Here is a 23,296-nt window from a genome sequence, read left to right as displayed (position 1 = left end):
GGTTACATACACAACAAAGCTGGGTTGTTGTTGTTTACACTCTGCAAGGCCTGTGGAAGTGAGTGACATCATAGCACTGTAGTTCTGAGGGTTCAAGATGGATGCAACAATCTCCTGTTGCTTCTATGAAGGCCGTAATAGACGACATCACCAAACAGCTCCATAGTCACATACACAGCAAAGGAGAGATGTTGTTTACACCTAGTGATGTCAGTGGTATTGAGTGACATCACAGCACAGTGCTAAGGCTCCTGGGCCTGGACACAGCAGCGGCTGCAATATCTCAACGGAGAATACGTTTATATCTATGTGTGTGTGTGCGCATATATATATATATATATATATATATATATATATATATATATATATTTCTCCGCCGAAATCACTTTTAAACCCATTTCCACCTTTTTTTCCCTTCTCTTCCTCTTACTTTTTTTTCACGTTTTTTTACGTTTTTCTCCTTTTCGCCTCTTTTCTGGGCGTATTATTCTTCTTTTTCTTCTTTTTTTTCGTCTAATGCATACCCCATCAGTGCAGCAATGCTTATTCAATACCGCCAGCAGATGGAGACACTGGGGGATAATTTTCTAAGGATTTATACTGATTTTTCCTGTCTGAATTTGTCGCACAGAAAGTTGCAGGCCAAATATGTGTGACATTTCTGCGACTTTAGCTTCTAGAGCATTTTTACAACATTATACATAGGTGCTGAATACATAAAAAGCGACTGTTCAGCGACAGACAAGTCGCATCGGCTGAAAGTAGGCCAGAATGTCAGTCCATGTTGGAGCAGGTTTAGATACAGTCTAAAGCATAGATCTCAAAGTCTGTGCACAGAATTTAGCAAGGGCCTCGCACCTTCTGATGCATCAGGTAGGTGCACAATAGCATAGCCTAACCCTCTGTACTTTGGTCTATATTGATGCGGGACATAGACAGCCAGCTGATGACCAATCCATTAGTGCAATGGATGGCTGGAAGCATTTGTCTTTGCCTTTGCAATACCACAGAAGCAATGCATGGTCAATGTACAGCAATGACACACCTGTGTGAACAGCCAGGAGACCCCCCCCCCCCCATGTTATGTTACATAGTTACATAGTTAGTACGGTCGAAAAAAGACATATGTCCATCACGTTCAACCAGGGAATTAAGGGGTAGGGGTGTGGCGCGATATTGGGGAAGGGATGAGATTTTATATTTCTTCATAAGCATTAATCTTATTTTGTCAATTAGGAACATTCAGCACCCACCCGCTATCAAGGCAGCTGCCTATCATGTCATGCCCTACCTGCACAGGTGTGCTGGCTACTCAAATGATCCAATTAAGGAGGCCATTTAGTCAGCAGCAGCAGAAGTCCTGTGCCTGGACGCTCCAACAGGGGCCAGACACAAGCAGAAGCAGAAGCAGCAGAAGCAGCAGCAGCACCACCTTTTGTTTATTGGCTGCAGCAGCAGCAAGGCCCACAGGGCTGGCTAGCTGGCTAGCCAGCAAGCAGGTAGCAATGAAAGTAGGAATCTTTCTTTTTAACCCTGTAAGGGGGTGGTGCACTGTACCCGAAGATACTGCCATATCGGGTCAATGCATAGGGCGACGGAAGCAAGCTTCGAAATCGGCCCCCGTTCTCAAAAATCCATTTAATATATGGTCCCCAGATAGGGGACGTATCAGATATTAAACTGATAAGAACAGATACTACACTTGATCTTAGCCAAAAGGCCGAGAAGCGATAACCGTGAAAGGGGCGGGCCCAACAAGGTCCCCTTCATGGGCACTATCACTGCTTGCTGTCAGGGAGGCTGCCAGACAATTTTCCATGCACACTCTGGGCTGGGGGGCAGTCAACCACCAGTACACACAGCAGAACCTAAACCCATACCATTATTGCTAAGCAGCAAGACAGGGGCCCATTGCACTCCCACGGGGCCTTTTTAAATGCAATCCATAACCCGGATTTGCCAGGAACCCTTCTTACTCCTCCTACTTGCATGTGACACTGGGCTTAGGATCTGCATAGGAAACACACACACAAGCACACACCTACCTTTGTTGCCTGCAGATGCCTCCTTGGCTGTCCCCAAACGGTATCAAACCAACACCCACGGGAAGCTGTAAGCATAGAGGACATGCCTGCACCCCATTGGACTTACCTGTGTGGGTTAAATCCGGGTTATTTGACAACCTATGGCGGTGATGGTTCTGCTCAGGCAGAGCAGTGCTGATGCTCCTCATAAAGCTGTCGCTGCTGTGAAGGTTCTAGGTGACATCACAAATCCCTTTGGTTACATACACAACAAAGCTGGGTTGTTGTTGTTTACACTCTGCAAGGCCTGTGGAAGTGAGTGACATCATAGCACTGTAGTTCTGAGGGTTCAAGATGGATGCAACAATCTCCTGTTGCTTCTATGAAGGCCGTAATAGACGACATCACCAAACAGCTCCATAGTCACATACACAGCAAAGGAGAGATGTTGTTTACACCTAGTGATGTCAGTGGTATTGAGTGACATCACAGCACAGTGCTAAGGCTCCTGGGCCTGGACACAGCAGCGGCTGCAATATCTCAACGGAGAATACGTTTATATCTATGTGTGTGTGTGCGCATATATATATATATATATATATATATATATATATATATATTTCTCCGCCGAAATCACTTTTAAACCCATTTCCACCTTTTTTTCCCTTCTCTTCCTCTTACTTTTTTTTCACGTTTTTTTACGTTTTTCTCCTTTTCGCCTCTTTTCTGGGCGTATTATTCTTCTTTTTCTTCTTTTTTTTCGTCTAATGCATACCCCATCAGTGCAGCAATGCTTATTCAATACCGCCAGCAGATGGAGACACTGGGGGATAATTTTCTAAGGATTTATACTGATTTTTCCTGTCTGAATTTGTCGCACAGAAAGTTGCAGGCCAAATATGTGTGACATTTCTGCGACTTTAGCTTCTAGAGCATTTTTACAACATTATACATAGGTGCTGAATACATAAAAAGCGACTGTTCAGCGACAGACAAGTCGCATCGGCTGAAAGTAGGCCAGAATGTCAGTCCATGTTGGAGCAGGTTTAGATACAGTCTAAAGCATAGATCTCAAAGTCTGTGCACAGAATTTAGCAAGGGCCTCGCACCTTCTGATGCATCAGGTAGGTGCACAATAGCATAGCCTAACCCTCTGTACTTTGGTCTATATTGATGCGGGACATAGACAGCCAGCTGATGACCAATCCATTAGTGCAATGGATGGCTGGAAGCATTTGTCTTTGCCTTTGCAATACCACAGAAGCAATGCATGGTCAATGTACAGCAATGACACACCTGTGTGAACAGCCAGGAGACCCCCCCCCCCCCATGTTATGTTACATAGTTACATAGTTAGTACGGTCGAAAAAAGACATATGTCCATCACGTTCAACCAGGGAATTAAGGGGTAGGGGTGTGGCGCGATATTGGGGAAGGGATGAGATTTTATATTTCTTCATAAGCATTAATCTTATTTTGTCAATTAGGAACATTCAGCACCCACCCGCTATCAAGGCAGCTGCCTATCATGTCATGCCCTACCTGCACAGGTGTGCTGGCTACTCAAATGATCCAATTAAGGAGGCCATTTAGTCAGCAGCAGCAGAAGTCCTGTGCCTGGATGCTCCAACAGGGGCCAGACACAAGCAGAAGCAGAAGCAGCAGAAGCAGCAGCAGCACCACCTTTTGTTTATTGGCTGCAGCAGCAGCAAGGCCCACAGGGCTGGCTAGCTGGCTAGCCAGCAAGCAGGTAGCAATGAAAGTAGGAATCTTTCTTTTTAACCCTGTAAGGGGGTGGTGCACTGTACCCGAAGATACTGCCATATCGGGTCAATGCATAGGGCGACGGAAGCAAGCTTCGAAATCGGCCCCCGTTCTCAAAAATCCATTTAATATATGGTCCCCAGATAGGGGACGTATCAGATATTAAACTGATAAGAACAGATACTACACTTGATCTTAGCCAAAAGGCCGAGAAGCGATAACCGTGAAAGGGGCGGGCCCAACAAGGTCCCCTTCATGGGCACTATCACTGCTTGCTGTCAGGGAGGCTGCCAGACAATTTTCCATGCACACTCTGGGCTGGGGGGCAGTCAACCACCAGTACACACAGCAGAACCTAAACCCATACCATTATTGCTAAGCAGCAAGACAGGGGCCCATTGCACTCCCACGGGGCCTTTTTAAATGCAATCCATAACCCGGATTTGCCAGGAACCCTTCTTACTCCTCCTACTTGCATGTGACACTGGGCTTAGGATCTGCATAGGAAACACACACACAAGCACACACCTACCTTTGTTGCCTGCAGATGCCTCCTTGGCTGTCCCCAAACGGTATCAAACCAACACCCACGGGAAGCTGTAAGCATAGAGGACATGCCTGCACCCCATTGGACTTACCTGTGTGGGTTAAATCCGGGTTATTTGACAACCTATGGCGGTGATGGTTCTGCTCAGGCAGAGCAGTGCTGATGCTCCTCATAAAGCTGTCGCTGCTGTGAAGGTTCTAGGTGACATCACAAATCCCTTTGGTTACATACACAACAAAGCTGGGTTGTTGTTGTTTACACTCTGCAAGGCCTGTGGAAGTGAGTGACATCACAGCACTGTAGTTCTGAGGGTTCAAGATGGATGCAACAATCTCCTGTTGCTTCTATGAAGGCCGTAATAGACGACATCACCAAACAGCTCCATAGTCACATACACAGCAAAGGAGAGATGTTGTTTACACCTAGTGATGTCAGTGGTATTGAGTGACATCACAGCACAGTGCTAAGGCTCCTGGGCCTGGACACAGCAGCGGCTGCAATATCTCAACGGAGAATACGTTTATATCTATGTGTGTGTGTGCGCATATATATATATATATATATATATATATATATATATTTCTCCGCCGAAATCACTTTTAAACCCATTTCCACCTTTTTTTCCCTTCTCTTCCTCTTACTTTTTTTTCACGTTTTTTTACGTTTTTCTCCTTTTCGCCTCTTTTCTGGGCGTATTATTCTTCTTTTTCTTCTTTTTTTTCGTCTAATGCATACCCCATCAGTGCAGCAATGCTTATTCAATACCGCCAGCAGATGGAGACACTGGGGGATAATTTTCTAAGGATTTATACTGATTTTTCCTGTCTGAATTTGTCGCACAGAAAGTTGCAGGCCAAATATGTGTGACATTTCTGCGACTTTAGCTTCTAGAGCATTTTTACAACATTATACATAGGTGCTGAATACATAAAAAGCGACTGTTCAGCGACAGACAAGTCGCATCGGCTGAAAGTAGGCCAGAATGTCAGTCCATGTTGGAGCAGGTTTAGATACAGTCTAAAGCATAGATCTCAAAGTCTGTGCACAGAATTTAGCAAGGGCCTCGCACCTTCTGATGCATCAGGTAGGTGCACAATAGCATAGCCTAACCCTCTGTACTTTGGTCTATATTGATGCGGGACATAGACAGCCAGCTGATGACCAATCCATTAGTGCAATGGATGGCTGGAAGCATTTGTCTTTGCCTTTGCAATACCACAGAAGCAATGCATGGTCAATGTACAGCAATGACACACCTGTGTGAACAGCCAGGAGACCCCCCCCCCCCCCATGTTATGTTACATAGTTACATAGTTAGTACGGTCGAAAAAAGACATATGTCCATCACGTTCAACCAGGGAATTAAGGGGTAGGGGTGTGGCGCGATATTGGGGAAGGGATGAGATTTTATATTTCTTCATAAGCATTAATCTTATTTTGTCAATTAGGAACATTCAGCACCCACCCGCTATCAAGGCAGCTGCCTATCATGTCATGCCCTACCTGCACAGGTGTGCTGGCTACTCAAATGATCCAATTAAGGAGGCCATTTAGTCAGCAGCAGCAGAAGTCCTGTGCCTGGACGCTCCAACAGGGGCCAGACACAAGCAGAAGCAGAAGCAGCAGAAGCAGCAGCAGCACCACCTTTTGTTTATTGGCTGCAGCAGCAGCAAGGCCCACAGGGCTGGCTAGCTGGCTAGCCAGCAAGCAGGTAGCAATGAAAGTAGGAATCTTTCTTTTTAACCCTGTAAGGGGGTGGTGCACTGTACCCGAAGATACTGCCATATCGGGTCAATGCATAGGGCGACGGAAGCAAGCTTCGAAATCGGCCCCCGTTCTCAAAAATCCATTTAATATATGGTCCCCAGATAGGGGACGTATCAGATATTAAACTGATAAGAACAGATACTACACTTGATCTTAGCCAAAAGGCCGAGAAGCGATAACCGTGAAAGGGGCGGGCCCAACAAGGTCCCCTTCATGGGCACTATCACTGCTTGCTGTCAGGGAGGCTGCCAGACAATTTTCCATGCACACTCTGGGCTGGGGGGCAGTCAACCACCAGTACACACAGCAGAACCTAAACCCATACCATTATTGCTAAGCAGCAAGACAGGGGCCCATTGCACTCCCACGGGGCCTTTTTAAATGCAATCCATAACCCGGATTTGCCAGGAACCCTTCTTACTCCTCCTACTTGCATGTGACACTGGGCTTAGGATCTGCATAGGAAACACACACACAAGCACACACCTACCTTTGTTGCCTGCAGATGCCTCCTTGGCTGTCCCCAAACGGTATCAAACCAACACCCACGGGAAGCTGTAAGCATAGAGGACATGCCTGCACCCCATTGGACTTACCTGTGTGGGTTAAATCCGGGTTATTTGACAACCTATGGCGGTGATGGTTCTGCTCAGGCAGAGCAGTGCTGATGCTCCTCATAAAGCTGTCGCTGCTGTGAAGGTTCTAGGTGACATCACAAATCCCTTTGGTTACATACACAACAAAGCTGGGTTGTTGTTGTTTACACTCTGCAAGGCCTGTGGAAGTGAGTGACATCATAGCACTGTAGTTCTGAGGGTTCAAGATGGATGCAACAATCTCCTGTTGCTTCTATGAAGGCCGTAATAGACGACATCACCAAACAGCTCCATAGTCACATACACAGCAAAGGAGAGATGTTGTTTACACCTAGTGATGTCAGTGGTATTGAGTGACATCACAGCACAGTGCTAAGGCTCCTGGGCCTGGACACAGCAGCGGCTGCAATATCTCAACGGAGAATACGTTTATATCTATGTGTGTGTGTGCGCATATATATATATATATATATATATATATATATATATATATATATATTTCTCCGCCGAAATCACTTTTAAACCCATTTCCACCTTTTTTTCCCTTCTCTTCCTCTTACTTTTTTTTCACGTTTTTTTACGTTTTTCTCCTTTTCGCCTCTTTTCTGGGCGTATTATTCTTCTTTTTCTTCTTTTTTTTCGTCTAATGCATACCCCATCAGTGCAGCAATGCTTATTCAATACCGCCAGCAGATGGAGACACTGGGGGATAATTTTCTAAGGATTTATACTGATTTTTCCTGTCTGAATTTGTCGCACAGAAAGTTGCAGGCCAAATATGTGTGACATTTCTGCGACTTTAGCTTCTAGAGCATTTTTACAACATTATACATAGGTGCTGAATACATAAAAAGCGACTGTTCAGCGACAGACAAGTCGCATCGGCTGAAAGTAGGCCAGAATGTCAGTCCATGTTGGAGCAGGTTTAGATACAGTCTAAAGCATAGATCTCAAAGTCTGTGCACAGAATTTAGCAAGGGCCTCGCACCTTCTGATGCATCAGGTAGGTGCACAATAGCATAGCCTAACCCTCTGTACTTTGGTCTATATTGATGCGGGACATAGACAGCCAGCTGATGACCAATCCATTAGTGCAATGGATGGCTGGAAGCATTTGTCTTTGCCTTTGCAATACCACAGAAGCAATGCATGGTCAATGTACAGCAATGACACACCTGTGTGAACAGCCAGGAGACCCCCCCCCCCCATGTTATGTTACATAGTTACATAGTTAGTACGGTCGAAAAAAGACATATGTCCATCACGTTCAACCAGGGAATTAAGGGGTAGGGGTGTGGCGCGATATTGGGGAAGGGATGAGATTTTATATTTCTTCATAAGCATTAATCTTATTTTGTCAATTAGGAACATTCAGCACCCACCCGCTATCAAGGCAGCTGCCTATCATGTCATGCCCTACCTGCACAGGTGTGCTGGCTACTCAAATGATCCAATTAAGGAGGCCATTTAGTCAGCAGCAGCAGAAGTCCTGTGCCTGGACGCTCCAACAGGGGCCAGACACAAGCAGAAGCAGAAGCAGCAGAAGCAGCAGCAGCACCACCTTTTGTTTATTGGCTGCAGCAGCAGCAAGGCCCACAGGGCTGGCTAGCTGGCTAGCCAGCAAGCAGGTAGCAATGAAAGTAGGAATCTTTCTTTTTAACCCTGTAAGGGGGTGGTGCACTGTACCCGAAGATACTGCCATATCGGGTCAATGCATAGGGCGACGGAAGCAAGCTTCGAAATCGGCCCCCGTTCTCAAAAATCCATTTAATATATGGTCCCCAGATAGGGGACGTATCAGATATTAAACTGATAAGAACAGATACTACACTTGATCTTAGCCAAAAGGCCGAGAAGCGATAACCGTGAAAGGGGCGGGCCCAACAAGGTCCCCTTCATGGGCACTATCACTGCTTGCTGTCAGGGAGGCTGCCAGACAATTTTCCATGCACACTCTGGGCTGGGGGGCAGTCAACCACCAGTACACACAGCAGAACCTAAACCCATACCATTATTGCTAAGCAGCAAGACAGGGGCCCATTGCACTCCCACGGGGCCTTTTTAAATGCAATCCATAACCCGGATTTGCCAGGAACCCTTCTTACTCCTCCTACTTGCATGTGACACTGGGCTTAGGATCTGCATAGGAAACACACACACAAGCACACACCTACCTTTGTTGCCTGCAGATGCCTCCTTGGCTGTCCCCAAACGGTATCAAACCAACACCCACGGGAAGCTGTAAGCATAGAGGACATGCCTGCACCCCATTGGACTTACCTGTGTGGGTTAAATCCGGGTTATTTGACAACCTATGGCGGTGATGGTTCTGCTCAGGCAGAGCAGTGCTGATGCTCCTCATAAAGCTGTCGCTGCTGTGAAGGTTCTAGGTGACATCACAAATCCCTTTGGTTACATACACAACAAAGCTGGGTTGTTGTTGTTTACACTCTGCAAGGCCTGTGGAAGTGAGTGACATCATAGCACTGTAGTTCTGAGGGTTCAAGATGGATGCAACAATCTCCTGTTGCTTCTATGAAGGCCGTAATAGACGACATCACCAAACAGCTCCATAGTCACATACACAGCAAAGGAGAGATGTTGTTTACACCTAGTGATGTCAGTGGTATTGAGTGACATCACAGCACAGTGCTAAGGCTCCTGGGCCTGGACACAGCAGCGGCTGCAATATCTCAACGGAGAATACGTTTATATCTATGTGTGTGTGTGCGCATATATATATATATATATATATATATATATATATATATATATATATTTCTCCGCCGAAATCACTTTTAAACCCATTTCCACCTTTTTTTCCCTTCTCTTCCTCTTACTTTTTTTTCACGTTTTTTTACGTTTTTCTCCTTTTCGCCTCTTTTCTGGGCGTATTATTCTTCTTTTTCTTCTTTTTTTTCGTCTAATGCATACCCCATCAGTGCAGCAATGCTTATTCAATACCGCCAGCAGATGGAGACACTGGGGGATAATTTTCTAAGGATTTATACTGATTTTTCCTGTCTGAATTTGTCGCACAGAAAGTTGCAGGCCAAATATGTGTGACATTTCTGCGACTTTAGCTTCTAGAGCATTTTTACAACATTATACATAGGTGCTGAATACATAAAAAGCGACTGTTCAGCGACAGACAAGTCGCATCGGCTGAAAGTAGGCCAGAATGTCAGTCCATGTTGGAGCAGGTTTAGATACAGTCTAAAGCATAGATCTCAAAGTCTGTGCACAGAATTTAGCAAGGGCCTCGCACCTTCTGATGCATCAGGTAGGTGCACAATAGCATAGCCTAACCCTCTGTACTTTGGTCTATATTGATGCGGGACATAGACAGCCAGCTGATGACCAATCCATTAGTGCAATGGATGGCTGGAAGCATTTGTCTTTGCCTTTGCAATACCACAGAAGCAATGCATGGTCAATGTACAGCAATGACACACCTGTGTGAACAGCCAGGAGACCCCCCCCCCCCCCATGTTATGTTACATAGTTACATAGTTAGTACGGTCGAAAAAAGACATATGTCCATCACGTTCAACCAGGGAATTAAGGGGTAGGGGTGTGGCGCGATATTGGGGAAGGGATGAGATTTTATATTTCTTCATAAGCATTAATCTTATTTTGTCAATTAGGAACATTCAGCACCCACCCGCTATCAAGGCAGCTGCCTATCATGTCATGCCCTACCTGCACAGGTGTGCTGGCTACTCAAATGATCCAATTAAGGAGGCCATTTAGTCAGCAGCAGCAGAAGTCCTGTGCCTGGACGCTCCAACAGGGGCCAGACACAAGCAGAAGCAGAAGCAGCAGAAGCAGCAGCAGCACCACCTTTTGTTTATTGGCTGCAGCAGCAGCAAGGCCCACAGGGCTGGCTAGCTGGCTAGCCAGCAAGCAGGTAGCAATGAAAGTAGGAATCTTTCTTTTTAACCCTGTAAGGGGGTGGTGCACTGTACCCGAAGATACTGCCATATCGGGTCAATGCATAGGGCGACGGAAGCAAGCTTCGAAATCGGCCCCCGTTCTCAAAAATCCATTTAATATATGGTCCCCAGATAGGGGACGTATCAGATATTAAACTGATAAGAACAGATACTACACTTGATCTTAGCCAAAAGGCCGAGAAGCGATAACCGTGAAAGGGGCGGGCCCAACAAGGTCCCCTTCATGGGCACTATCACTGCTTGCTGTCAGGGAGGCTGCCAGACAATTTTCCATGCACACTCTGGGCTGGGGGGCAGTCAACCACCAGTACACACAGCAGAACCTAAACCCATACCATTATTGCTAAGCAGCAAGACAGGGGCCCATTGCACTCCCACGGGGCCTTTTTAAATGCAATCCATAACCCGGATTTGCCAGGAACCCTTCTTACTCCTCCTACTTGCATGTGACACTGGGCTTAGGATCTGCATAGGAAACACACACACAAGCACACACCTACCTTTGTTGCCTGCAGATGCCTCCTTGGCTGTCCCCAAACGGTATCAAACCAACACCCACGGGAAGCTGTAAGCATAGAGGACATGCCTGCACCCCATTGGACTTACCTGTGTGGGTTAAATCCGGGTTATTTGACAACCTATGGCGGTGATGGTTCTGCTCAGGCAGAGCAGTGCTGATGCTCCTCATAAAGCTGTCGCTGCTGTGAAGGTTCTAGGTGACATCACAAATCCCTTTGGTTACATACACAACAAAGCTGGGTTGTTGTTGTTTACACTCTGCAAGGCCTGTGGAAGTGAGTGACATCATAGCACTGTAGTTCTGAGGGTTCAAGATGGATGCAACAATCTCCTGTTGCTTCTATGAAGGCCGTAATAGACGACATCACCAAACAGCTCCATAGTCACATACACAGCAAAGGAGAGATGTTGTTTACACCTAGTGATGTCAGTGGTATTGAGTGACATCACAGCACAGTGCTAAGGCTCCTGGGCCTGGACACAGCAGCGGCTGCAATATCTCAACGGAGAATACGTTTATATCTATGTGTGTGTGTGCGCATATATATATATATATATATATATATATATATATATATATATATATTTCTCCGCCGAAATCACTTTTAAACCCATTTCCACCTTTTTTTCCCTTCTCTTCCTCTTACTTTTTTTTCACGTTTTTTTACGTTTTTCTCCTTTTCGCCTCTTTTCTGGGCGTATTATTCTTCTTTTTCTTCTTTTTTTTCGTCTAATGCATACCCCATCAGTGCAGCAATGCTTATTCAATACCGCCAGCAGATGGAGACACTGGGGGATAATTTTCTAAGGATTTATACTGATTTTTCCTGTCTGAATTTGTCGCACAGAAAGTTGCAGGCCAAATATGTGTGACATTTCTGCGACTTTAGCTTCTAGAGCATTTTTACAACATTATACATAGGTGCTGAATACATAAAAAGCGACTGTTCAGCGACAGACAAGTCGCATCGGCTGAAAGTAGGCCAGAATGTCAGTCCATGTTGGAGCAGGTTTAGATACAGTCTAAAGCATAGATCTCAAAGTCTGTGCACAGAATTTAGCAAGGGCCTCGCACCTTCTGATGCATCAGGTAGGTGCACAATAGCATAGCCTAACCCTCTGTACTTTGGTCTATATTGATGCGGGACATAGACAGCCAGCTGATGACCAATCCATTAGTGCAATGGATGGCTGGAAGCATTTGTCTTTGCCTTTGCAATACCACAGAAGCAATGCATGGTCAATGTACAGCAATGACACACCTGTGTGAACAGCCAGGAGACCCCCCCCCCCCCCATGTTATGTTACATAGTTACATAGTTAGTACGGTCGAAAAAAGACATATGTCCATCACGTTCAACCAGGGAATTAAGGGGTAGGGGTGTGGCGCGATATTGGGGAAGGGATGAGATTTTATATTTCTTCATAAGCATTAATCTTATTTTGTCAATTAGGAACATTCAGCACCCACCCGCTATCAAGGCAGCTGCCTATCATGTCATGCCCTACCTGCACAGGTGTGCTGGCTACTCAAATGATCCAATTAAGGAGGCCATTTAGTCAGCAGCAGCAGAAGTCCTGTGCCTGGACGCTCCAACAGGGGCCAGACACAAGCAGAAGCAGAAGCAGCAGAAGCAGCAGCAGCACCACCTTTTGTTTATTGGCTGCAGCAGCAGCAAGGCCCACAGGGCTGGCTAGCTGGCTAGCCAGCAAGCAGGTAGCAATGAAAGTAGGAATCTTTCTTTTTAACCCTGTAAGGGGGTGGTGCACTGTACCCGAAGATACTGCCATATCGGGTCAATGCATAGGGCGACGGAAGCAAGCTTCGAAATCGGCCCCCGTTCTCAAAAATCCATTTAATATATGGTCCCCAGATAGGGGACGTATCAGATATTAAACTGATAAGAACAGATACTACACTTGATCTTAGCCAAAAGGCCGAGAAGCGATAACCGTGAAAGGGGCGGGCCCAACAAGGTCCCCTTCATGGGCACTATCACTGCTTGCTGTCAGGGAGGCTGCCAGACAATTTTCCATGCACACTCTGGGCTGGGGGGCAGTCAACCACCAGTACACACAGCAGAACCTAAACCCATACCATTATTGCTAAGCAGCAAGACAGGGGCCCATTGCACTCCCACGGGGCCTTTTTAAATGCAATCCATAACCCGGATTTGCCAGGAACCCTTCTTACTCCTCCTACTTGCATGTGACACTGGGCTTAGGATCTGCATAGGAAACACACACACAAGCACACACCTACCTTTGTTGCCTGCAGATGCCTCCTTGGCTGTCCCCAAACGGTATCAAACCAACACCCACGGGAAGCTGTAAGCATAGAGGACATGCCTGCACCCCATTGGACTTACCTGTGTGGGTTAAATCCGGGTTATTTGACAACCTATGGCGGTGATGGTTCTGCTCAGGCAGAGCAGTGCTGATGCTCCTCATAAAGCTGTCGCTGCTGTGAAGGTTCTAGGTGACATCACAAATCCCTTTGGTTACATACACAACAAAGCTGGGTTGTTGTTGTTTACACTCTGCAAGGCCTGTGGAAGTGAGTGACATCATAGCACTGTAGTTCTGAGGGTTCAAGATGGATGCAACAATCTCCTGTTGCTTCTATGAAGGCCGTAATAGACGACATCACCAAACAGCTCCATAGTCACATACACAGCAAAGGAGAGATGTTGTTTACACCTAGTGATGTCAGTGGTATTGAGTGACATCACAGCACAGTGCTAAGGCTCCTGGGCCTGGACACAGCAGCGGCTGCAATATCTCAACGGAGAATACGTTTATATCTATGTGTGTGTGTGCGCATATATATATATATATATATATATATATATATATATATATTTCTCCGCCGAAATCACTTTTAAACCCATTTCCACCTTTTTTTCCCTTCTCTTCCTCTTACTTTTTTTTCACGTTTTTTTACGTTTTTCTCCTTTTCGCCTCTTTTCTGGGCGTATTATTCTTCTTTTTCTTCTTTTTTTTCGTCTAATGCATACCCCATCAGTGCAGCAATGCTTATTCAATACCGCCAGCAGATGGAGACACTGGGGGATAATTTTCTAAGGATTTATACTGATTTTTCCTGTCTGAATTTGTCGCACAGAAAGTTGCAGGCCAAATATGTGTGACATTTCTGCGACTTTAGCTTCTAGAGCATTTTTACAACATTATACATAGGTGCTGAATACATAAAAAGCGACTGTTCAGCGACAGACAAGTCGCATCGGCTGAAAGTAGGCCAGAATGTCAGTCCATGTTGGAGCAGGTTTAGATACAGTCTAAAGCATAGATCTCAAAGTCTGTGCACAGAATTTAGCAAGGGCCTCGCACCTTCTGATGCATCAGGTAGGTGCACAATAGCATAGCCTAACCCTCTGTACTTTGGTCTATATTGATGCGGGACATAGACAGCCAGCTGATGACCAATCCATTAGTGCAATGGATGGCTGGAAGCATTTGTCTTTGCCTTTGCAATACCACAGAAGCAATGCATGGTCAATGTACAGCAATGACACACCTGTGTGAACAGCCAGGAGACCCCCCCCCCCCCCATGTTATGTTACATAGTTACATAGTTAGTACGGTCGAAAAAAGACATATGTCCATCACGTTCAACCAGGGAATTAAGGGGTAGGGGTGTGGCGCGATATTGGGGAAGGGATGAGATTTTATATTTCTTCATAAGCATTAATCTTATTTTGTCAATTAGGAACATTCAGCACCCACCCGCTATCAAGGCAGCTGCCTATCATGTCATGCCCTACCTGCACAGGTGTGCTGGCTACTCAAATGATCCAATTAAGGAGGCCATTTAGTCAGCAGCAGCAGAAGTCCTGTGCCTGGACGCTCCAACAGGGGCCAGACACAAGCAGAAGCAGAAGCAGCAGAAGCAGCAGCAGCACCACCTTTTGTTTATTGGCTGCAGCAGCAGCAAGGCCCACAGGGCTGGCTAGCTGGCTAGCCAGCAAGCAGGTAGCAATGAAAGTAGGAATCTTTCTTTTTAACCCTGTAAGGGGGTGGTGCACTGTACCCGAAGATACTGCCATATCGGGTCAATGCATAGGGCGACGGAAGCAAGCTTCGAAATCGGCCCCCGTTCTCAAAAATCCATTTAATATATGGTCCCCAGATAGGGGACGTATCAGATATTAAACTGATAAGAACAGATACTACACTTGATCTTAGCCAAAAGGCCGAGAAGCGATAACCGTGAAAGGGGCGGGCCCAACAAGGTCCCCTTCATGGGCACTATCACTGCTTGCTGTCAGGGAGGCTGCCAGACAATTTTCCATGCACACTCTGGGCTGGGGGGCAGTCAACCACCAGTACACACAGCAGAACCTAAACCCATACCATTATTGCTAAGCAGCAAGACAGGGGCCCATTGCACTCCCACGGGGCCTTTTTAAATGCAATCCATAACCCGGATTTGCCAGGAACCCTTCTTACTCCTCCTACTTGCATGTGACACTGGGCTTAGGATCTGCATAGGAAACACACACACAAGCACACACCTACCTTTGTTGCCTGCAGATGCCTCCTTGGCTGTCCCCAAACGGTATCAAACCAACACCCACGGGAAGCTGTAAGCATAGAGGACATGCCTGCACCCCATTGGACTTACCTGTGTGGGTTAAATCCGGGTTATTTGACAACCTATGGCGGTGATGGTTCTGCTCAGGCAGAGCAGTGCTGATGCTCCTCATAAAGCTGTCGCTGCTGTGAAGGTTCTAGGTGACATCACAAATCCCTTTGGTTACATACACAACAAAGCTGGGTTGTTGTTGTTTACACTCTGCAAGGCCTGTGGAAGTGAGTGACATCATAGCACTGTAGTTCTGAGGGTTCAAGATGGATGCAACAATCTCCTGTTGCTTCTATGAAGGCCGTAATAGACGACATCACCAAACAGCTCCATAGTCACATACACAGCAAAGGAGAGATGTTGTTTACACCTAGTGATGTCAGTGGTATTGAGTGACATCACAGCACAGTGCTAAGGCTCCTGGGCCTGGACACAGCAGCGGCTGCAATATCTCAACGGAGAATACGTTTATATCTATGTGTGTGTGTGCGCATATATATATATATATATATATATATATATATATATATATATATATTTCTCCGCCGAAATCACTTTTAAACCCATTTCCACCTTTTTTTCCCTTCTCTTCCTCTTACTTTTTTTTCACGTTTTTTTACGTTTTTCTCCTTTTCGCCTCTTTTCTGGGCGTATTATTCTTCTTTTTCTTCTTTTTTTTCGTCTAATGCATACCCCATCAGTGCAGCAATGCTTATTCAATACCGCCAGCAGATGGAGACACTGGGGGATAATTTTCTAAGGATTTATACTGATTTTTCCTGTCTGAATTTGTCGCACAGAAAGTTGCAGGCCAAATATGTGTGACATTTCTGCGACTTTAGCTTCTAGAGCATTTTTACAACATTATACATAGGTGCTGAATACATAAAAAGCGACTGTTCAGCGACAGACAAGTCGCATCGGCTGAAAGTAGGCCAGAATGTCAGTCCATGTTGGAGCAGGTTTAGATACAGTCTAAAGCATAGATCTCAAAGTCTGTGCACAGAATTTAGCAAGGGCCTCGCACCTTCTGATGCATCAGGTAGGTGCACAATAGCATAGCCTAACCCTCTGTACTTTGGTCTATATTGATGCGGGACATAGACAGCCAGCTGATGACCAATCCATTAGTGCAATGGATGGCTGGAAGCATTTGTCTTTGCCTTTGCAATACCACAGAAGCAATGCATGGTCAATGTACAGCAATGACACACCTGTGTGAACAGCCAGGAGACCCCCCCCCCCCCCATGTTATGTTACATAGTTACATAGTTAGTACGGTCGAAAAAAGACATATGTCCATCACGTTCAACCAGGGAATTAAGGGGTAGGGGTGTGGCGCGATATTGGGGAAGGGATGAGATTTTATATTTCTTCATAAGCATTAATCTTATTTTGTCAATTAGGAACATTCAGCACCCACCCGCTATCAAGGCAGCTGCCTATCATGTCATGCCCTACCTGCACAGGTGTGCTGGCTACTCAAATGATCCAATTAAGGAGGCCATTTAGTCAGCAGCAGCAGAAGTCCTGTGCCTGGACGCTCCAACAGGGGCCAGACACAAGCAGAAGCAGAAGCAGCAGAAGCAGCAGCAGCACCACCTTTTGTTTATTGGCTGCAGCAGCAGCAAGGCCCACAGGGCTGGCTAGCTGGCTAGCCAGCAAGCAGGTAGCAATGAAAGTAGGAATCTTTCTTTTTAACCCTGTAAGGGGGTGGTGCACTGTACCCGAAGATACTGCCATATCGGGTCAATGCATAGGGCGACGGAAGCAAGCTTCGAAATCGGCCCCCGTTCTCAAAAATCCATTTAATAATATATGGTCCCCAGATAGGGGACGTATCAGATATTAAACTGATAAGAACAGATACTACACTTGATCTTAGCCAAAGGCCGAGAAGCGATAACCGTGAAAGGGGCGGGCCCAACAAGGTCCCCTTCATGGGCACTATCACTGCTTGCTGTCAGGGAGGCTGCCAGACAATTTTCCATGCACACTCTGGGCTGGGGGGCAGTCAACCACCAGTACACACAGCAGAACCTAAACCCATACCATTATTGCTAAGCAGCAAGACAGGGGCCCATTGCACTCCACGGGGCCTTTTTAAATGCAATCCATAACCCGGATTTGCCTGGAACCCTTCTTACTCCTCCTACTTGCATGTGACACTGGGCTTAGGATCTGCATAGGAAACACACACACAAGCACACACCTACCTTTGTTGCCTGCAGATGCCTCCTTGGCTGTCCCCAAACGGTATCAAACCAACACCCACGGGAAGCTGTAAGCATAGAGGACATGCCTGCACCCCATTGGACTTACCTGTGTGGGTTAAATCCGGGTTATTTGACAACCTATGGCGGTGATGGTTCTGCTCAGGCAGAGCAGTGCTGATGCTCCTCATAAGCTGTCGCTGCTGTGAAGGTTCTAGGTGACATCACAAATCCCTTTGGTTACATACACAACAAAGCTGGGTTGTTGTTGTTTACACTCTGCAAGGCCTGTGGAAGTGAGTGACATCATAGCACTGTAGTTCTGAGGGTTCAAGATGGATGCAACAATCTCCTGTTGCTTCTATGAAGGCCGTAATAGACGACATCACCAAACAGCTCCATAGTCACATACACAGCAAAGGAGAGATGTTGTTTACACCTAGTGATGTCAGTGGTATTGAGTGACATCACAGCACAGTGCTAAGGCTCCTGGGCCTGGACACAGCAGCGGCTGCAATATCTCAACGGAGAATACGTTTATATCTATGTGTGTGTGTGCGCATATATATATATATATATATATATATATATATATATATATATATATTTCTCCGCCGAAATCACTTTAAACCATTTCCACCTTTTTTTCCCTTCTCTTCCTCTTACTTTTTTTCACGTTTTTTTAACGTTTTTTCTCCTTTTCGCCTCTTTTCTGGGCGTATTATTCTTCTTTTTCTTCTTTTTTTTCGTCTAATGCATACCCCATCAGTGCAGCAATGCTTATTCAATACCGCCAGCAGATGGAGACACTGGGGGATAATTTTCTAAGGATTTATACTGATTTTTCCTGTCTGAATTTGTCGCACAGAAGTTTGCAGGCCAAATATGTGTGACATTTCTGCGACTTTAGCTTCTAGAGCATTTTTACAACATTATACATAGGTGCTGAATACATAAAAAGCGACTGTTCAGCGACAGACAAGTCGCATCGGCTGAAAGTAGGCCAGAATGTCAGTCCATGTTGGAGCAGGTTTAGATACAGTCTAAAGCATAGATCTCAAAGTCTGTGCACAGAATTTAGCAAGGGCCTCGCACCTTCTGATGCATCAGGTAGGTGCACAATAGCATAGCCTAACCCTCTGTACTTTGGTCTATATTGATGCGGGACATAGACAGCCAGCTGATGACCAATCCATTAGTGCAATGGATGGCTGGAAGCATTTGTCTTTGCCTTTGCAATACCACAGAAGCAATGCATGGTCAATGTACAGCAATGACACACCTGTGTGAACAGCCAGGAGACCCCCCCCCCCCCATGTTATGTTACATAGTTACATAGTTAGTACGGTCGAAAAAAGACATATGTCCATCACGTTCAACCAGGGAATTAAGGGGTAGGGGTGTGGCGCGATATTGGGGAAGGGATGAGATTTTATATTTCTTCATAAGCATTAATCTTATTTTGTCAATTAGGAACAATCAGCACCCACCCGCTATCAAGGCAGCTGCCTATCATGTCATGCCCTACCTGCACAGGTGTGCTGGCTACTCAAATGATCCAATTAAGGAGGCCATTTAGTCAGCAGCAGCAGAAGTCCTGTGCCTGGACGCTCCAACAGGGGCCAGACACAAGCAGAAGCAGAAGCAGCAGAAGCAGCAGCAGCACCACCTTTTGTTTATTGGCTGCAGCAGCAGCAAGGCCCACAGGGCTGGCTAGCTGCTAGCCAGCAAGCAGGTAGCAATGAAGTAGGAATCTTTCTTTTTAACCCTGTAAGGGGGTGGTTGCACTGTACCCGAAGATACTGCCATATCGGGTCAATGCATAGGGCGACTGGAAGCAAGCTTCGAAATCGGCCCCCGTTCTCAAAAATCCATTTAATATATGGTCCCCAGATAGGGGACGTATCAGATATTAAACTGATAAGAACAGATACTACACTTGATCTTAGCCAAAAGGCCGAGAAGAAGCGATAACCGTGAAAGGGGCGGGCCCCAACAAGGTCCCCTTCATGGGCACTATCACTGCTTGCTGTCAGGGAGGCTGCCAGACAATTTCCATGCACACTCTGGCTGGGGGCAGTCAACCACAGTACACACAGCCAGACCTAAACCCATACCATTATTGCTAAGCAGCAAGACAGGGGCCCATTGCACTCCCACGGGGCCTTTTTAAATGCAATCCATAACCGGATTTGCAGGAACCCTTCTTACTCCTCCTACTTGCATGTGACACTGGGCTTAGGATCTGCATAGGAAACACACACACAAGCACACACCTACTTTGTTGCCTGCAGATGCCTCCTTGGCTGTCCCCAAACGGTATCAAACCACACCCACGGAAGCTGTAAGCATAGAGGACATGCCTGCACCCCATTGGACTTACCTGTGTGGGTTAAATCCGGGTTATTTGACAACCTATGGCGGTGATGGTTCTGCTCAGCAGAGCAGTGCTGATGCTCCTCATAAAGCTGTCGCTGCTGTGAAGGTTCTAGGTGACATCACAAATCCCTTTGGTTACATACACAACAAAGCTGGGTTGTTGTTGTTTACACTCTGCAAGGCCTGTGGAAGTGAGTGACATCATAGCACTGTAGTTCTGAGGGTTCAAGATGGATGCAACAATCTCCTGTTGCTTCTATGAAGGCCGTAATAGACGACATCACCAAACAGCTCCATAGTCACATACACAGCAAAGGAGAGATGTTGTTTACACCTAGTGATGTCAGTGGTATTGAGTGACATCACAGCACAGTGCTAAGGCTCCTGGGCCCTGGACACAGCAGCGGCTGCAATATCTCAACGGAGAATACGTTTATATCTATGTGTGTGTGTGCGCATATATATATATATATATATATATATATATATATATATATATTTCTCCGCCGAAATCACTTTTAAACCATTTCCACCTTTTTTTCCCTTCTCTTCCTCTTACTTTTTTTTCACGTTTTTTTACGTTTTTTCTCCTTTTTCGCCTCTTTTCTGGGCGTATTATTCTTCTTTTTCTTCTTTTTTTTCGTCTAATGCATACCCATCAGTGCAGCAATGCTTATTCAATACCGCCAGCAGATGGAGACACTGGGGATAATTTTCTAAGGATTTATACTGATTTTTCCTGTCTGAATTTTGTCGCACAGAAAGTTGCAGGCCAAATATGTGTGACATTTCTGCGACTTTAGCTTCTAGAGCATTTTTACAACATTATACATAGGTGCTGAATACATAAAAAGCGACTGTTCAGCGACAGACAAGTCGCATCGGCTGAAAGTAGGCCAGAATGTCAGTCCATGTTGGAGCAGGTTTAGATACAGTCTAAAGCATAGATCTCAAAGTCTGTGCACAGAATTTAGCAAGGGCCTCGCACCTTCTGATGCATCAGGTAGGTGCACAATAGCATAGCCTAACCCTCTGTACTTTGGTCTATATTGATGCGGGACATAGACAGCCAGCTGATGACCAATCCATTAGTGCAATGGATGGCTGGAAGCATTTGTCTTTGCCTTTGCAATACCACAGAAGCAATGCATGGTCAATGTACAGCAATGACACACCTGTGTGAACAGCCAGGAGACCCCCCCCCCCCCCCATGTTATGTTACATAGTTACATAGTTAGTACGGTCGAAAAAAGACATATGTCCATCACGTTCAACCAGGAATTAAGGGGTAGGGGTTGTGGCGCGATATTGGGGAAGGGATGAGATTTTATATTTCTTCATAAGCATTAATCTTATTTTGTCAATTAGGAACATTCAGCACCCACCCGCTATCAAGGCAGCTGCCTATCATGTCATGCCTACCTGCACAGGTGTGCTGGCTACTCAAATGATCCAATTAAGGAGGCCATTTAGTCAGCAGCAGCAGAAGTCCTGTGCCTGGACGCTCCAACAGGGGCCAGACACAAGCAGAAGCAGAAGCAGCAGAAGCAGCAGCAGCACCACCTTTTGTTTATTGGCTGCAGCAGCAGCAAGGCCCACAGGCTGGCTAGCTGGCTAGCCAGCAAGCAGGTAGCAATGAAAGTAGGAATCTTTCTTTTTAACCCTGTAAGGGGGTGGTGCACTGTACCCGAAGATACTGCCATATCGGGTCAATGCATAGGGCGACGGAAGCAAGCTTCGAAATCGGCCCCCGTTCTCAAAAATCCATTTAATATATGGTCCCAGATAGGGGACGTATCAGATATTAAACTGATAAGAACAGATACTACACTTGATCTTAGCCAAAAGGCCGAGAAGCGATAACCGTGAAAGGGGCGGGCCCAACAAGGTCCCCTTCATGGGCACTATCACTGCTTGCTGTCAGGGAGGCTGCCAGACAATTTTTCCATGCACACTCTGGGCTGGGGGGCAGTCAACCCACCAGTACACACAGCAGAACCTAAACCATACCATTATTGCTAAGCAGCAAGACAGGGGCCCATTGCACTCCACGGGGCCTTTTTAAATGCAATCCATAACCCGGATTTGCCAGGAACCCTTCTTACTCCTCCTACTTGCATGTGACACTGGGCTTAGGATCTGCATAGGAAACACACACACAAGCACACACCTACCTTTGTTGCCTGCAGATGCCTCCTTGGCTGTCCCCAAACGGTATCAAACCAACACCCACGGGAAGCTGTAAGCATAGAGGACATGCCTGCACCCCATTGGACTTACCTGTGTGGGTTAAATCCGGGTTATTTTGACAACCTATGGCTGTTGATGTTCTGCTCAGGCAGAGCAGTGCTGATGCTCCTCATAAAGCTGTCGCTGCTGTGAAGGTTCTAGGTGACATCACAAATCCCTTTGGTTACATACACAACAAAGCTGGGTTGTTGTTGTTTACACTCTGCAAGGCCTGTGGAAGTGAGTGACATCATAGCACTGTAGTTCTGAGGGTTCAAGATGGATGCAACAATCTCCTGTTGCTTCTATGAAGGCCGTAATAGACGACATCACCAAACAGCTCCATAGTCACATACACAGCAAAGGAGAGATGTTGTTTACACCTAGTGATGTCAGTGGTATTGAGTGACATCACAGCACAGTGCTAAGGCTCCTGGGCCTGGACACAGCAGCGGCTGCAATATCTCAACGGAGAATACGTTTATATCTATGTGTGTGTGTGCGCATATATATATATATATATATATATATATATATATATATATATTTCTCCGCCGAAATCACTTTTAAACCCATTTCCACCTTTTTTTCCCTTCTCTTCCTCTTACTTTTTTTTCACGTTTTTTTACGTTTTTCTCCTTTTCGCCTCTTTTCTGGGCGTATTATTCTTCTTTTTCTTCTTTTTTTTCGTCTAAT

At 46.0% G+C, this 23,296-nt stretch overlaps 10 non-coding genes across 10 annotated transcripts; all 10 read right to left on the bottom strand.

The window, feature by feature from the left end:
- Positions 1 to 1,541: 1,541 nt before the first annotated feature.
- LOC130351154 (U2 spliceosomal RNA) lies at positions 1,542 to 1,732 on the bottom strand. The gene has a single exon (XR_008887908.1). It is a non-coding gene; the product is annotated as a U2 spliceosomal RNA (small nuclear RNA).
- A 2,084-nt stretch (positions 1,733 to 3,816) lies between these two features.
- Positions 3,817 to 4,007, bottom strand: LOC130351152 (U2 spliceosomal RNA). Its single transcript, XR_008887906.1, has one exon. It is a non-coding gene; the product is annotated as a U2 spliceosomal RNA (small nuclear RNA).
- Positions 4,008 to 6,088: 2,081 nt separating this feature from the next.
- LOC130351151 (U2 spliceosomal RNA) lies at positions 6,089 to 6,279 on the bottom strand. The gene has a single exon (XR_008887905.1). It is a non-coding gene; the product is annotated as a U2 spliceosomal RNA (small nuclear RNA).
- Positions 6,280 to 8,368: 2,089 nt separating this feature from the next.
- Positions 8,369 to 8,559, bottom strand: LOC130351149 (U2 spliceosomal RNA). The gene has a single exon (XR_008887904.1). It is a non-coding gene; the product is annotated as a U2 spliceosomal RNA (small nuclear RNA).
- A 2,091-nt stretch (positions 8,560 to 10,650) lies between these two features.
- Positions 10,651 to 10,841, bottom strand: LOC130351148 (U2 spliceosomal RNA). Its single transcript, XR_008887903.1, has one exon. It is a non-coding gene; the product is annotated as a U2 spliceosomal RNA (small nuclear RNA).
- Positions 10,842 to 12,932: 2,091 nt separating this feature from the next.
- LOC130351147 (U2 spliceosomal RNA) lies at positions 12,933 to 13,123 on the bottom strand. The gene has a single exon (XR_008887902.1). It is a non-coding gene; the product is annotated as a U2 spliceosomal RNA (small nuclear RNA).
- A 2,085-nt stretch (positions 13,124 to 15,208) lies between these two features.
- LOC130351146 (U2 spliceosomal RNA) lies at positions 15,209 to 15,399 on the bottom strand. Its single transcript, XR_008887901.1, has one exon. It is a non-coding gene; the product is annotated as a U2 spliceosomal RNA (small nuclear RNA).
- A 2,091-nt stretch (positions 15,400 to 17,490) lies between these two features.
- On the bottom strand, positions 17,491 to 17,683 carry LOC130351125 (U2 spliceosomal RNA). Its single transcript, XR_008887884.1, has one exon. It is a non-coding gene; the product is annotated as a U2 spliceosomal RNA (small nuclear RNA).
- A 2,086-nt stretch (positions 17,684 to 19,769) lies between these two features.
- LOC130351124 (U2 spliceosomal RNA) lies at positions 19,770 to 19,961 on the bottom strand. The gene has a single exon (XR_008887883.1). It is a non-coding gene; the product is annotated as a U2 spliceosomal RNA (small nuclear RNA).
- A 2,081-nt stretch (positions 19,962 to 22,042) lies between these two features.
- LOC130351126 (U2 spliceosomal RNA) lies at positions 22,043 to 22,232 on the bottom strand. Its single transcript, XR_008887885.1, has one exon. It is a non-coding gene; the product is annotated as a U2 spliceosomal RNA (small nuclear RNA).
- Between the last annotated feature and the right edge of the window lie 1,064 nt (positions 22,233 to 23,296).

The sequence above is a fragment of the Hyla sarda genome, unplaced genomic scaffold, assembly GCF_029499605.1.
Source record: "Hyla sarda isolate aHylSar1 unplaced genomic scaffold, aHylSar1.hap1 scaffold_963, whole genome shotgun sequence".
Taxonomy (NCBI): domain Eukaryota; kingdom Metazoa; phylum Chordata; class Amphibia; order Anura; family Hylidae; genus Hyla; species Hyla sarda.
This window is presented reverse-complemented; position numbering and strand designations above follow the sequence as displayed.